A 15,340-nucleotide genomic window follows, 5' to 3' on the forward strand; every position below is an offset into this window, starting at 1 on the left:
GGCACTCAGTGAACAATGCTTGGGACAGGCCGAGGAATTTATTTGAATGGTAGAAAGGGAGGGGAGAAGAAGCCCTAAAGAGAGGAGGAGGCGATGGGAAAGCTTCTCTGCGACTCAAGCGCCGTTGCCAAAACCTAAAGCCCTCCCCTCCTCTCCTCCAATGGTCGGAGATCGCGTCCCCCATCTCGACGATATCATGGGTGGAGGCATATCCGACCTCCATGGTTGCCGCTGCCTGGGGGACCATGCTCGGGCTGAAGGAGCAGCAGCGGTGCCTGGAGAAGATCCATGTGCAGGAGGTGTTATAGTGGAATCCCCAGGATGCGTCGGAGTTTTTCGGCTGGAGCACGGCAGAGAGGTCGAGGCGGATGGAAAACCCTTCCGGCGGCCTTTCTCACTGCCGAAAACCCTTCGCCTCCGCCAACACCTCCACCTTCGTTGTCATCCACCGCCATCATCTCCACCTCCATCGACGCATCCATTACCGTTATCCATGTCTCCACGAATGCCTCCGTCGTCATTATCCCGACCTCCATCGGCAAAAAATGGTGGATGGAGCACGTCTCCATCAACGGCCTCACCGATCTCTCACCCACCTCCTCTTGATTTTTTTCTCTTTTTCCTCCTGACTAACACATGATTTTTTTACTTTTTTCTAATACTCCATGTGTCACATAGAGACTTCTCCGTTGAGAGATCTCTATTTTATATTATATAAATTAGATGCAATTGATCTTGAAAAATTTTCAGATCAGTGCATAATATTAAAGTAATGTCGCTTAAGTTCATGACTCTGACTGGTTACTGCATAAGATAGATTATTATTCACATGCATAGATTATTAGCTAAAAAAATTAAAAGAATACTCAAATTGGTCCAAGTTTGGTCCTCTACAGAGAGTTAGGCACCTGGGATGAGGTTGAAGTTTCACCACTTTGTTTCGATTTAAACTTTGTAATGAGAAAAATTAAATAACAAAAATGAATTGGAAGGAGGAGCGGTATCCTAAATCCTAGTTTCAAAGAATAATAGATAAAGCCAAATACCCAACATGGACCATCCCTCAGAGAACAAAACAAAACGAAAAAAGAAAACACGAACAAAAGAAAAAACAAAAAACAAAACTTAATCCTTGTGAGCTGACAAACATCAATGTAATATGTAAGTCATTATTTTCAACTTCGTTCATGTTGAGCTATTATAAGAATAGATGCTTTTTTTGCACCATATCATGTGTTACCATACATGAACAGTAGAGATTGTTGGAGATAAAAGGTGAAATTAGTTCTCTGCAATAAGAACTCTACGTAGACCAATGAGAATAAAGGCAAGGTCATGTTTAAGAAGTAGAATATTCTTTGATGCGTGCCCAAAAACTTCAGTACAAATACCCTTTTTTTGGGCATTCTTGGCAAATGACGTTGCCACAATTCTAGCTCACATGATTCCATTACCAACAGGCATTCCATTACTAGATATAGTAGTCCTCATACTCAGTCAACTAATAGTCCACTAATTCAAATTAGATAACAGCTCACTATAAACTAGTAACTAACACCTACTAATACTCTACTAAATAGATTATGAAGAACATGTATACATACCACATCTCCTAAATTCTAGACTACTTTGAATTCACACATTTACATATTCAACACTCCCCCTTAATTCAAAAATAAATCTGAAGTAGACATGCTTATTATGAGGGAGTGACTTGGTAAAAATATTTGTAACTTATTCATGTACATTGCAATACTTCAGCTCCAGCAGCCCTTTGGCTACCAAGTCCTAAATAAAATGATGTCATATATTAATGTGTTTTGTTCTTCCATGAAAAATTAGATTATTTGTTATTGATATTGCCGCTCGATTGTCACATAATATATTAGTAACTTCTTTTTAAGATTAATAAAGATTTTCAAGTAGCCTTCTCAATCATAATGCTAGACAAGCCGAAGATGCCACGGCTACATACTTCGGTTCAGAAGATGATAAGGCCATCATCATTTGCTTCTTTGAACTCCATAATAGCTTCCAATCCAAGAGTGAACATATTACTAGAAGTATTTTTTCTATCATTCACAGAAGCTGCCCAATCACTGTTTGAAAATTCAAATAAGTTAAAATTAATCACACGTGAATACCAAATTTTATAATTTATTGTCCAAGTGATATAGCATAATATTTGTTTAGCTGCTCTAAAATGATGCTTGGTTGGATTATGCATAAACCTAGAAACAACATCAACAGAAAAGATAATATTCAGTGAAATATGTGTTAAATAAATTAGGCCACCATCCAATTACTTCTAAATAATTTTGTATTTATCATTTTTGTACTATCTTCAACCTCAAATATTCAGTGAAATATGTGTTAAATAAATTAGGCCACCAGCCAATTACTTCTAAATAATTTTGCATTTATCATTTTTGTACTATCTTCAACCTCAACTTTTCATTTATATTCGTAGGAATAGCTATCTCTTTATAATTTAACATCTCAAATCTTTTCAGCAAATCTTCAGCATATTTTTCTTGTGATATAAAATTTTTTTCTTCACTTTACTTAATCTCAAAATCAAAGAAATGATGCAATAAGTCTAAATATGTCATCTCTCATTATGCTTCTTTTAAATTCTTGCACAAGAAAATTTGAAAAACCCGTGTATATCATACCATCAATGTAAAGGCAAACTAAAAAAAAATATTACTTTTTCTTTTTAAATAAAGTGTGGGTTCATTCTCACTTCTAGTAAATCCATTTTGATGTACCATGCCCTCGGTGACTGCTTCAATCCATAAAGAGCTTTCTTTAACTTGTACATCTAATCCTCCTTGCCACTAACTATAAATCCATTAGGCTGATAAATATAAATTTTTTTTTTCAATTTACCATTTAGAAAAGCAGACTTGATATCAAATTGATAATAAGGCAACTTTAATTGAGCAGCTAATACCAGAATAATTTTTATAGTTTCAAATCGAGCAATCGAAGAGAAGATTTTTTGAAAATCAATACCTTATTGTGGTGCATATCCTTCTACTATTAACCAAGCTTTGTACTTTTGTATGCTTCTATCTGCATAATATTTAGTGTTAAAAATCTATTTCTATCCAATTGCATTTGGGTAAGTCTACTAACTCCTAAATTCTTTTTTTTAATAGCTGCTATCTCCTCTTACATAGCATTGTGTCATTCCTCCTTCTTTATTGTTGCATTAAAGTTTATAGAAGCTAAAATAAATAAAGCAAAATTACTAGTTTTATAATTTCTTCCAATGACCTAAATTTTTTGGGACTTTCGCTAGAAGATTTTGAAGAAGTCGAGCAAATGTTACTTGGTGAGATTGAAGGAGATGAGTTTGTCAAAGAAGTGCTTGTACTTGCTACAGTCAAGGGAGAAGTTGGATTGCTAGTTCTTCATTAGGAACTTGAATTTGTAACTCTTCTAATTTTTCATTCTATTTTCAATTTGTATTTTCATTAAATATCACATTTTGGATAATAACAACTTTGCCATTAATTGGATTATATAATTGATATGCTTTGAATTGTGAGTTGTAACCAATAAAAATGCATTTTTCAGACTTCTCACTAAGCTATGACAACTTTCAGAATTAACCAAAATATATGCAATATATCCAAAAAATTTTAAGTAGCTTACCTTTGGCTTTTTACCTTTTCAAGCTTCATAGGGAATCATATTGAAGACAAATTTGGTAGGAGGGATATTTAGCAAGTATAATGCTGTTGCAATAGCTTCTCTCTAAAAAATATTTGGAAGGCCCTTTTTTTTAATAAACTTCTAGCCATCTCCACTACTGTATGATTATTTCATTCAATTACATCATTTTACTCTGATATATATGGAGCTGTGAATTTCATGTAGATGCAATTTTCATCACAAAAATGGTTAAATTCATTAGATAAAAATTTACTACATCAATCCATGTGAAGGGCCTTTAAAGGGCAACTACTTGCTTCTCAATCAAACTTGCTTCTCAATCAATGCTTTAAACACTTTGAAAGCTTCAAATATTTCTGACATGTATTTTAGAAAATAAACCCAACTTATGCAGCTATAGTAGTCATCCATGAATAATAAAAAATATCAAACCCACTCAAGGTCTGAGTCCTCTTTGGCCCACAAAGATAACAATGTACAAGCTCAAGAGAACATCTTGCTCTCCATGCCTTTCCAACCAAAAAATAATTTTTTATATTGCTTTCCATATATACACCCTTCATATACATTATCCAAAGAATCAATCTTAAACAACCCAATCACCATATCTTTTTGATTCAACAACTTCAAATCATTTATATTTAGATGCCTATATCTTAAATGCCATAAAAGAGATTTATTTTTCACACAAGCAGTCAATGCATGCCTATCAATATTTAAAATTTCAAGTGAAAATATTTTGTTGTGTCATTTGAATAGTAGCTATAATTTGGCCTGAACTTTTCTCTTTAATAGCACATGAGACGTCATCAAATAAAATAAAATATCCATTGATGATTGATTATCCAACACTTAGCAGGTTGTATGCCAAACTAGGAATATAGAAAATATTAAATATTATGAAGATGCTTTACTTTATCATGGCTTATTTTACCTGCTATTATACCTTTTCCTTCGACTTAAACTTTTTTATCATCTTCAAGTCTAATTTGCATCTTCTATGATTCATCAAGATCTTGAAATATAAATCTCCCTCTGGACATATGGTTAGAACATGATAACAAGCCATAAATAACTTAGTTTCTTCTTCTTTTTCTTCAACAAGTTGTCTCTATGTGTCCAAATTTCTTGCAATGGTAGCATTAGATTCTATTTTGATTGTATTGCCCAGATATGGAGCCCAAGAGGGAGGGTAATTGGATCTTTTGAAATTTTTGTGATTAATACACTCAAGTAATGTGCTATACTTATTAAGTAGAGTGAATTGATTAGCTATGAAAATGAAATCAATTACAAATGATAAGTAAGCAAGTATAAAGCATAAAGAATAAGTAAAGAGATGCAAGTACAACAAATACAAGAGATTTATAATGGTTCGGTGCCAACCTTTCACCTACATCTACTCCCTAAGTTTCAATTTGAGAATTCAATCTACTAAATGGATTTCAAGAATACAACACATCGGACAACCCCGATCCTTCTATCTAAGCAAGAATACTTATTTTTCGGATACAAGCCAACTCTCAATATTTTAATTTTAAGTTCGGATCAACCTATCCGAGTTTTGGAGTCCTCCAAAACTCAAAATCCAAAATACAATAGCAAAAAAAATAGTGTACAGAAATTTCAGTACAACAACCCCTTAAATGAGTACAATAAATACAATAGAAATATAATACTTAAGAAAAAAAAACTTTTGCTGAATACCCTCAATGGATTTGCATACTTGATTGCAGTTGAAGAGTGGTTGGTGAGCTGATTGAATATTTTTTTCCTCACTTTTAGGGATTTTTTTGAACTTTCACGGATGTGAGCTTTGAATGCTTGAAAACTTATGATTTTCCACTTCAAGAGAGCATTTATAATTATCATTTGCACTTGAAAATATCTTAGTATCGGTTAAGAGTCGTTGGAGAGTATTTAATGTACATTAAATATATCAAAAATAGACTGAAAACTAGCCGTTACGAAGCTCCCCCAGAATGGGACATCCCATGGGGTGCCCTACTGGCAATGGGACGTCCTATAGGATGCCCCAATTGGTCAAACAGAAAATGAACTTTCTGCTTTAGCCTCAGAGTCTCGGGGATCATCCCACATGGGTCGTCCCACTGCGTGGGTCATCCCACATGGATCGTCCCACTGCATGCCATAAGCCAAAACAGTGCGTGCCGACTCCCAATGAAAGGAGATGATCTAGATAGGTCGTCCCATTTTATACCAATCCAATTTTTCATACATTTAAGGTTTGAAACTCACTAGAACACTTTCAAATACTTTTAAATCAATTTAATATTTTTAAAAGACTTCAAAAACTTCTCCAACTTGCAGAAATTTCAACTTTGGCACACTTGATAGAGCTTTTCAAATCCAATATTTTGGACTACCTGAAATATCATAAAAATATTTTTCAAAAATAAAAAACTCATTAATAGTCCCCTCAAATAGTTTGTGATCATCAAAATCAATTTTTGGAGCAACAATCTCCCCCTTTTTGATGATGATAAAATATTTGAGTGTTCATAAAATAAGTCCATAATACTCAAAAAATTGAGTTTGTGAAGCACTTGTAGGAACATGCCAAAGATTAAGCATAGAAAATCATGAGATACATATTTTCAGCAAGTTGTAGTATTTTAAATCATTTTGCTGAAACTTATTTGTGAAGATATTAGAGTTTTTCTGAAGATTATTTTTAATCAGCAAAATCCTTCTCTTTCTTATATGAAACAGATAAAAGTAATTATTTTGATCATTTTGAAAAAGATCTCCCCCTTTCTTATGTAAAAGGTGATCAAGTTGTAATTTTTTTTTTTATTGGAGCAAAGATGGTTCATAAAAAAAAAATTTTCTTCTCTTCCTTATTTTTAGTATTAGAGCAATATATATGAAAGGAATCTTTCTTTCTCTTTTTCTTATTTTGATATCAAGGCAAAGATGAAAACATCAGAGCAAGAATTAAAAGAGAAGGTATTAGAGCATTTTGCAAAATCAAAAATAGATGTATCAGAGTATTTTGGTATCAAGACAAAAAATAAAGATATCAGAGCACTCAAGAAAAATGGATGTATCAGAGTATTTTTCAAGAAGTATTAAAATGAAAGTAAAGATAGATGTATCAAAGTGAAAAATAGACGTATCAAAGAAAAATACTGTATCGTATCAGAAAAAAAATTATAAAAAATTTAAAAAATTTAGATAAAAATTTAAAAAATTTAGATAGACAAGTCAACACTATTTTCTCTCCTTTTTGATATCATAAAAAACGGACTAGAGAGAGTAAGATTTTTAATGGTTGTACATTAGGTATCAGAGTAATAGTGTGCAGTCATTAAAATATAATAGTCATTCATTCATTCAAAAATAGTGGGCCATATAAAGTGATAATAAAGGATAACGTCATTCATTAATTACAACAAAAAGAGAGTTTACAAGAGTCATAATATATATCTATGAGCATAGAGCTCTCATACATTCAACTACTAAAACAAAATACAACAACTAAGTAACCTAAAAATTCTAGTACAAAATGATCAGATCAGTAAGAATGGGCATCAGGCTCAAGATTGTTAGGATTTGATGCCTCGAGATTCAGCCCATATTGAGCCCACAGTGAGGTTCGCGACGAAAAATGAAGTCCAACGAGATCAAGATCACCCAAAACGGAGCTCGGATGGAGGAGATACGAGCTTTTGAAATCGGCACGAGATTCGAAGTGGCAGAGGACCGCCGGCGACCGGCGGTGCGGTCGCAGGTGGCGGTGCGCGGGACGCGTGACCCAGGCCCGCGCGGGATGCGCGACCCACGTGGGCGGGCGGCCCAGGCGGGTGCACGGCCCAGTCGGGCGCGCGGCCTAGGCGCGTGCGGGCCCGCGCACCGGAGCGGGCCGGCCCAGGCCCAGCGGCCTGCTGGCCCTTTGCCCCGGTCCACCGTAGATCGGGCGGTCCACGGCTGGGCCTGTGGACCGCACGGGCGTTTTCCATGCATTTTGCGTGGTCCACGGCACTATTCTGTGGACCGATCGCGATCGGAGGGCGTGGGTTGATCTATTTTTTGATCCGACGGTTCAGAACATGATTTGGGTTGATTAAGGACTCTTAAACCTAATCTAATTAGGTTTTAAACCCTACTTAAGCCTTTAAAAGGCCTGTGACAACAGAGAGAGGTGGTGGTTCAATTTTTCTGCTGAGGCCGCGCGAAACCTGAGAAGAGGAAGAAGAGAGAGGCGGAAGCATTGAGAGATAAGGAGCAGGAGGCTCCTGGACAGCGGTCACCAGGCACTTCAGAGGTTCAGGGGGTCTTCCAAGAGAGAGAGAGCTTTTGTGAGGGAAACTTCAGGTGAGAGAGAATTGGGTGTACAAGGGTTGAGGGTGAGGTCTCTTCTTGTAAAATTTCTTTTTCATAGTGAAGTTTGCATGTCCCGTAGAGGCGAGCCCTTTTTTTGTGGCTGATCCACGTATTTTGATTGTTTTCCTTTTATTTTGTTTCTTCTTTTTTCCTGCTGCATCGCGTGGTACTGAAAGGATCTTGGGAGGTGGTGTCCTGACCAGAAATTCACTCAACAAGTGGTATCAGAGTAAGCCGGTACAAGGATGCAGATTACAGTGGTGGTGCGCAAGACTGAAGATGGAGAAGACAGGAACAATCAAGATGGAGATCAACAAATTCAATGGTAAGAGCAATTTCTCCTTATGGCAGGCAAGGGTGAAGGACGTGCTCATCCAATAGGGATTGATCGATGCTCTCTTGTACGATGAGAAGCCGACCACCATAGAGGTGCGGGATTGGAAATGGCTACAGATGCAGGCGGTGAGTACCATCCGCATGTACTTGACGGATGAGGTGGTGATCCATGTGCTGAGCGAGACTTCTCCGACAGTGCTGTGGTCGAAGCTCGAGGAGTTGTACATGACGAAGTCTCTCACCAACATACTTTTCCTCTGGAGGCAGTTTTACCAACTGCGGATGACTGAGGGACAGAGCGTGCAGGAGCATCTGAGCCATTTCCAGAAGATCCTCACCGACCTTCTCAGCGTTGGCGAGAACGTTGAAGAGAAGACCAAGGCGCTGGTTTTGCTGGCGTCGCTTCTCCCTTCGTACGAGTCCTTGGTGACTGCTCTCCTAGTGGGGAAGAGCACTATTAAGACGGACGAGGTCACCACAGCGATACTCTAGAACGAGGTTCTCAGGAGGGAGAACCCAGCTTCGAGCTCAGGTGGTGGTAGCTCAGCTTTGGTGGCTTCTGAAGGAGCAGGAGGCGGTAGATGGAGCGACAGGAGATCGCAATGAGGGCAGTCTAAGTCTAGGAGGGACTTGAGCAAAACCGGATGTTACCGGTGTGAGAAGTTGGGGCATCTAGCCAGAGATTGCCCTCAACTTAAAAATCGGACGGTGGCTGCTGTAGCGACGGCCGGCAGCGATTCAGATGGAGATGTCCTGGAGATATCTGACGAGGTATCTACTTCTTTCCAGCAGTGGATATTAGATTCTGCATGCTTTTATCATGTATGTTGCAGAGAGGAGCAGTTTGACTCCTTGGAGAACAGTGAGGGCACTGTATATCTGTCGAATGGATCGAGCTGTGCAATCAGAGGCATTGGGACGGTCAGCGGGAGGACACATGACGGTGCAGTGAGGAGATTGGTGGAGGTCCGATACATACCCGATTTCAGGCAGAATCTTATCTCACTTAGCAGACTGGATTCGAGAGAATACAGGACGATAGCTGGTGGAGGAATCCTGAGAGTGTTATGCGGCGATAGGATTGTGCTGGAGGGAAAGAAGGGGAGCAGAGGACATTATTACCTGGCAGAGAGTCCAGCACGAGGTGAAGCTTCGGGAGCCAGGTGGAGCCCAGAGCGAGGTGGAGCTCCAGGAGGTGGATCGGGCACGAGACAGGAGACTCGGGAGGACGAGAGGCGACATCGCAAGGTGAGATTCCTATTGCCGCAGGATGATGCCCCGAGCAGGTCTCAGGTCAGGAGGAGCACAGCATACGACGGAGATGGGATCGAGCAGCCTGGCTCGACTCCCATGTTTGTCCATCCATGATCAGCAGGCGATTGCCCTAGGGCATGGGGGCGAGGAGATCCAGAAGCTCTCGAAGTTTGGAGGAGATCGAATATCGAATCGAGATGGAGATTGTTAGGATTTGATGTCTCGAGATTCAGCCCACAATGAGGTTCGCGATGAAAAATGGAGTCCAACGAGATCAAGATCACCCAAAACGAAGCTCGGATAGAGGAGATACGAGCTTTTGAAGTCGGCACGAGATTCGAGGTGGTGGAGGATCGTCGGCGACTGGCGGTGGGTGGCAGCGGTGCGGCCGCAGGCGGCAGCGTGCGGGACGTGCGACCCAGGCCCGCACGGGACGAGCGACCCACGCGGGCGGGGGGCCCAGGCGAGCGCGCGGCCCAGGCGGGCGACGGCCCAGCCTGGCGCGTGGCCCAAGCGCACGCAGGCCCGCATGCGGGAGCGAGCCGGCCCAGGCCCATCGGCCTGCTGGCCCTTTGCCCCGGTCCACCGTGGATCGGCCGGTCCACGGCTGGGCCTGTGGACCGCGCGGGCATTTCCCACATGTTTCGCGCGGTCCACGGTACTATTCCATGGACCGATCACGATCGGAGGGCATGGGTTGATCTATTTTTTGATCCGACGGTTCAGAACCTGATTTGGGTTGATTAAGGACTCTTAAACCTAATCTAATTAGGTTTTAAATCCTGCTTAAGCCTTTAAAAGGCCTGTGACAACAGAAAGAGGTGGTGGTTCGATTTTTCTGCTGAGGCCGCACGAAACCCGAGAAGAAGAAGAAGAGAGAGGCGGAAGCGTTGAGAGACAAGGAGCAGGAGGCTCCTGGACAGCGGTCGTCATGCACTTCAGGGGTTCAGGGGGTCTTCCAAGAGAGAGAGAGCTTTTGTGAGGGGAACTTTAGGTGAGAGAGAATTGGGTGTACAAGGATTGAGGGTGAGGTCTCCTCTTGTAAAATTTTTTTTTCATAGTGAAGTTTGCATGCCCCATGGAGGCGAGCCCTTTTTTTGAGGCTGATCCACGTATTTTGATTATTTTTCTTTTGTTCTGTTTCTTCTTTCTTCCTGCTGCATCGCGTGGTACTGAAAGGATCTTGGGAGGTGGTGTCCTGGCCAGACATCCACCCAACAAAGATCAAGATAAGTGAAATATAATCAGCCTCGTCCTTGACTGAAGGATCTGGTTTGAGAAGAAGATGTCGGGGGATGGAATACAATGGATTGGACAAAGGCTGGTGCACTGGATGCGGAGGGCTTGGACTGAAACTGAGTCCTAATGGTATCAAGCTGGGACAAGATCTCCTCACTGAAATTCGAAGTCCATCAAGATCAGAAGATACAAAGTCCCTGGAGTCTCTAATATCTGCTCGGATCAGCTCTAGTGAAGAACGAAGCTAGCTGTGGAGTCTCTATCTCTCGAGTCAAATCAGCCAACTGAGGTGAAGAGGAGCTCGAAGTGCTCGCTCCTACCGATAGAAAATTCAGAATCAGTCTGATCTCCCTCTCAATGTCAAAAATCCTGCCACTGAACCTGAGTAGAGAACTCTCCACACTCTCCAGTCTAGAACTCAGATCAGATAAAAGCTCCATCAATGAGGATATATGTGGCACAACTAAAAAGTCTGAGGAAGAGTCAGAAAAAAAACTCAGCAGAGGCTAACGATACTGTTGCTGCTGCTGCTGCACCTGCTGGAGGATCTACTCCTGATACTGCTGAAACTGGTGGAGCTGCTAAAGAACTTGATCCTGAAACCGCTGCTACTGAACAGATAGAGTGCCTACCACTCTCTTAGCCAACAGTCCCATCTCATCCTCTCTCAAACTAAAAGATGGCACGGCATGGCTCGACGATGGGGGTACACTAACTGAGGGTCCAACCTCAGGCTCTGATACAGGGTGATCATCAGGACTCTGCTTGGGCACAAATGGTGAAGAGAGACCCTCCCCCTCAACATGCTCCTTCTCCTTATCATCCTCCTCCTCGACTGCAGCTGCACGGCCCTTGGCCCAACGGCCATCCACTCTGATAAACCCCATGCATCGAAGGAAGTGATCGTTGTAGATGTTAGTGTTTGACAATCTACAAACAACCTCCCCCTCAAAGTTCACTCCTGACTCCCTAAAAATCATAGTAAGAGCCATACCATATGGCAAGGGAGCCTTGGATCTGTTCAAAGCCTTCCTCATGGCATTGATCATCAAGAATGGCAGATTTAGGGGAGACTCGGAGACCACATGGTGCATCAAGCAGAAATCTCGACCAGTCATCAAATCATATTTTTTTTCTCTGGGGAAGAAAATCCTGGATACCATGTGATGGAGCAATCTCATCTCCACGCTCAACTCTTTGGCCTCAATTTTCATAGACCCCTCCACATCCTCTCTTCTTAAGATGGTCCTAAGCCCGATTTCTTTTCTTGGAAGCTCATTTAGGCAACTCCCTTCACAGGGCATCTGAAGAAGTCTACCCAGCCTAGGAGTATTAAGTATAATTTAGACACCTTTGACAATTGACTTCAGAACTCCATCAGTGAAAACTAAATTCGAATAAAACTCTTTGATAAGATCAACGTAAACAGGCTTGGACAAACTACAAAAAAATCTCTATTCTTGCTTAATCGATTTTTCACCAAGAGAAAATCCATCATTTCTCAAGAAACGAATGTCAACATTCCTTCCTAGAGCTACTTTCCTTGCAAATAAGGGGATCTTACTTGGGGTGATCGGTGGAGAGGCTTGAGCTGGTGCTTGAGCAATCTTTTTCCTTCGTTCCTCAGCCTCCAAGGACCTCACTGACCTTCTTCTCTGTGGTAATCTTATTTTGGGGGCTATTGTCCCAAAAAGAGAAGTAGAATCGATCAAGGAGATAGAGAAGGATGAAGGATGGATGGAAATGAAGAGAAGAAGAGGATTTCGAGATGATTGTCTCGGATTTTGAAAATTAGGACTTAAGATTTTGATGGAAAGTGAAAGTGAGACGGTTTTGATCAAGGATATGTCGAGAGAATATGTTTACCCTAAAATTTAAGGTAGAAAATCAAGATTTTTAGATGGTTAAAGGGATAGATTTGTGAGATTGTGGCCGGTGGAGAGCTTGGAGAAGGATTTCGGTATGGGACAAGAAGAGGAGGAAGAAGCACAGTAATTGAGTCGTCCTACTTAGGTTTTAAAAGAGAAATTTAAACAAGTCGGCTTACACATAATCCATTCACTCGATCAATTGGGACGCTCCATCCAGGAAAATATCAGGTGATGCAAAAATAATTCAAAAAAGAGAAAAAAATTTAGAAAAAAAAATTGAAAAGGCATATAATGACTTGAGATGATCATGAAGAGTTTAGATATATTTTGGTATAATTTTTGATGGAGTATTTCAATGAAAAAAATCAAAAATTATATTTGAATAGCACTGATGATTTTTTAATTGACTTGAAAAAATCTCAAAAAAGGATAGATGCCTTCCAAACTCAAAATAGTGAAGTCAAGAGATTTTGGATAGATTTTGGGAGTAAAATTATGATTGAAGTTTCAGCAGAAGGATCTAAGATGCCCAATTCCCTTCTAATTTCATAAAATTTATTTTTATTTCATGTTTTGATGAAAATATCAGCTAATTATTTTTTAGTATTTATGTATTCAAGTGCTACATTATTATTTTAAATATGTTCTCTTATAAAATGATATCTAATTTTAATGTGTTTTGACTTAAAGTGTTGAATTAGATTTTTGGTCAAATTAATGACACTAGTGTTATTACATCTTATGGGAATATTTTTAAGTTCAATTCTAAAATCTATGAGCTGTTGCTTAATCCATAAAATTTGAGCACAGTAACTTCCAGCTGCAATGTACTCCATCTCGATCGTAGACAATGCTATCAAATTTTGCTTTTTGTTAAATTAAGAGATTAAGTTCACTCCTAAAAATTGATAAGTTCTACTAGTACTCTTTCTATCTAATCTACATCCAGTAAAGTCTGCATCTGAGTAACCTATTAAGTCCATAGAAGATTGCTTTGAGAACTAAAGTCCTAGGTTTTGAGTTTTTAAGTATTCGAAAAAATTTTTAACAGTATTTAGGTGAGATTCCTTAGGATTTGACTGATATCTAGTATACATACATATACTGAATATTATATCAGATCTACTAGCAGTAAGATATAGCAAAGAGCCTATTATGCCTCTATAAAGCTTTGAATCAACATTCTTGCCATGCTCATCTTTATCTAATTTACAGGAAGGGGTCATAGGTATACTTATAATTTTTGAGCTCTTCATTTCAAATTTCTTTAGTAGTTCTCTTGTTACTTACTTTAGATGATGGAGATCGTTTCCTTCATTTGCTTGATTTAAAGTTCGAGGAAGAAAGTGAGTTCTCTCATCATGCTCATCTCGAACTCTCCTTGCATGAGCTTGGTAAATTTTTGGTACAAAGCTTCATTAGTAGATCCAAATATAATATTATCAACATATATTTATATAACTAGAATTTTTTTATTTTTTTTATAAAATGAGTTGTATCTATTTTTTCTCTTGTAAAATCATTTTCTAGTAAGAACGAACTTAATCTTTCATACCAAGTCCTAAAAGCTTATTTTAAACTATACAATGCTTTGTTTAACTTAAATACATAATCTAAAAATTTATGATTTTCAAAATTGGGGGGTTGCTCTATATAAACTTCTTCAGCAATATAATCATTTAGAAAAATACTTTTAACATCTATTTGAAATAATTTAAAGTTCATGAAACAAGCAAAAGCAAGCAGCATTCTAATGGCTTCTAGTCTAACAACAGGTGCAAATATTTCATCAAAATCAATTTCTTCTTATTGATTATATCTTTTAGCAACTAATTTTGCTTTATTTCTATTACATTTTCATCTTCATCTAATTTATTCCTATATACCCATTTTGTTTCTATTATGGGATGATTTTTAGATCTAGCAACAAATGTCCATACATTGTTTCTTTCAAATTGATTTAGCTCTTCTTGCATGCCAATATCTAGTTATGATCTTTTTCAGCTTTATCTATTATTTTAAGTTCTAGGTGTGAACAAAAGCTATATAGTTACATACATCTTTAAGAGAAGATCTAGTTCTTACCCCTTGTATCGGATCACCAATAATTAATTTTTTGGGGTGGTTGTGGATATACCTCTATTTTCTTAGAAAATTATCTATATCTTGAAGTTGTTCTTGAACGTTCTCATTATTAATGCTTTCATCCTCATATTTTTTTTTAATTGATCCTTGTTTCGCTCATTTGAGTCATTGATGGTGAGCTCTTTCATTCAATCTTCTATGATACCTGCATCATTAGCATCCTCTCCCTTTCTTGATGGAAGATCATTAGTTTCTTCAAAAACTATATGAATTGACTCTTCCACTACTAGTATTCTTTTATTAAATACTCTAAAAATTTTACTAGAACTGGAATAACCAAGAAAGATAGCTTCATCAGATTTGGTATCAAATATACTTAAGCTATTTTTGCCACTATTTAAAACAAAATAACGACAACAAAAAATATGAAAATATCCTATGTTAGGTTTCCACCTTTACATAATTTATAAGGTATTTTCTTTAAAATTGGTCTTATTAAAGCATGGTTTAAGATGTAACATGCT

Source organism: Elaeis guineensis, chromosome 9 (genome assembly GCF_000442705.2).
Source record: "Elaeis guineensis isolate ETL-2024a chromosome 9, EG11, whole genome shotgun sequence".
Classification (NCBI taxonomy): domain Eukaryota; kingdom Viridiplantae; phylum Streptophyta; class Magnoliopsida; order Arecales; family Arecaceae; genus Elaeis; species Elaeis guineensis.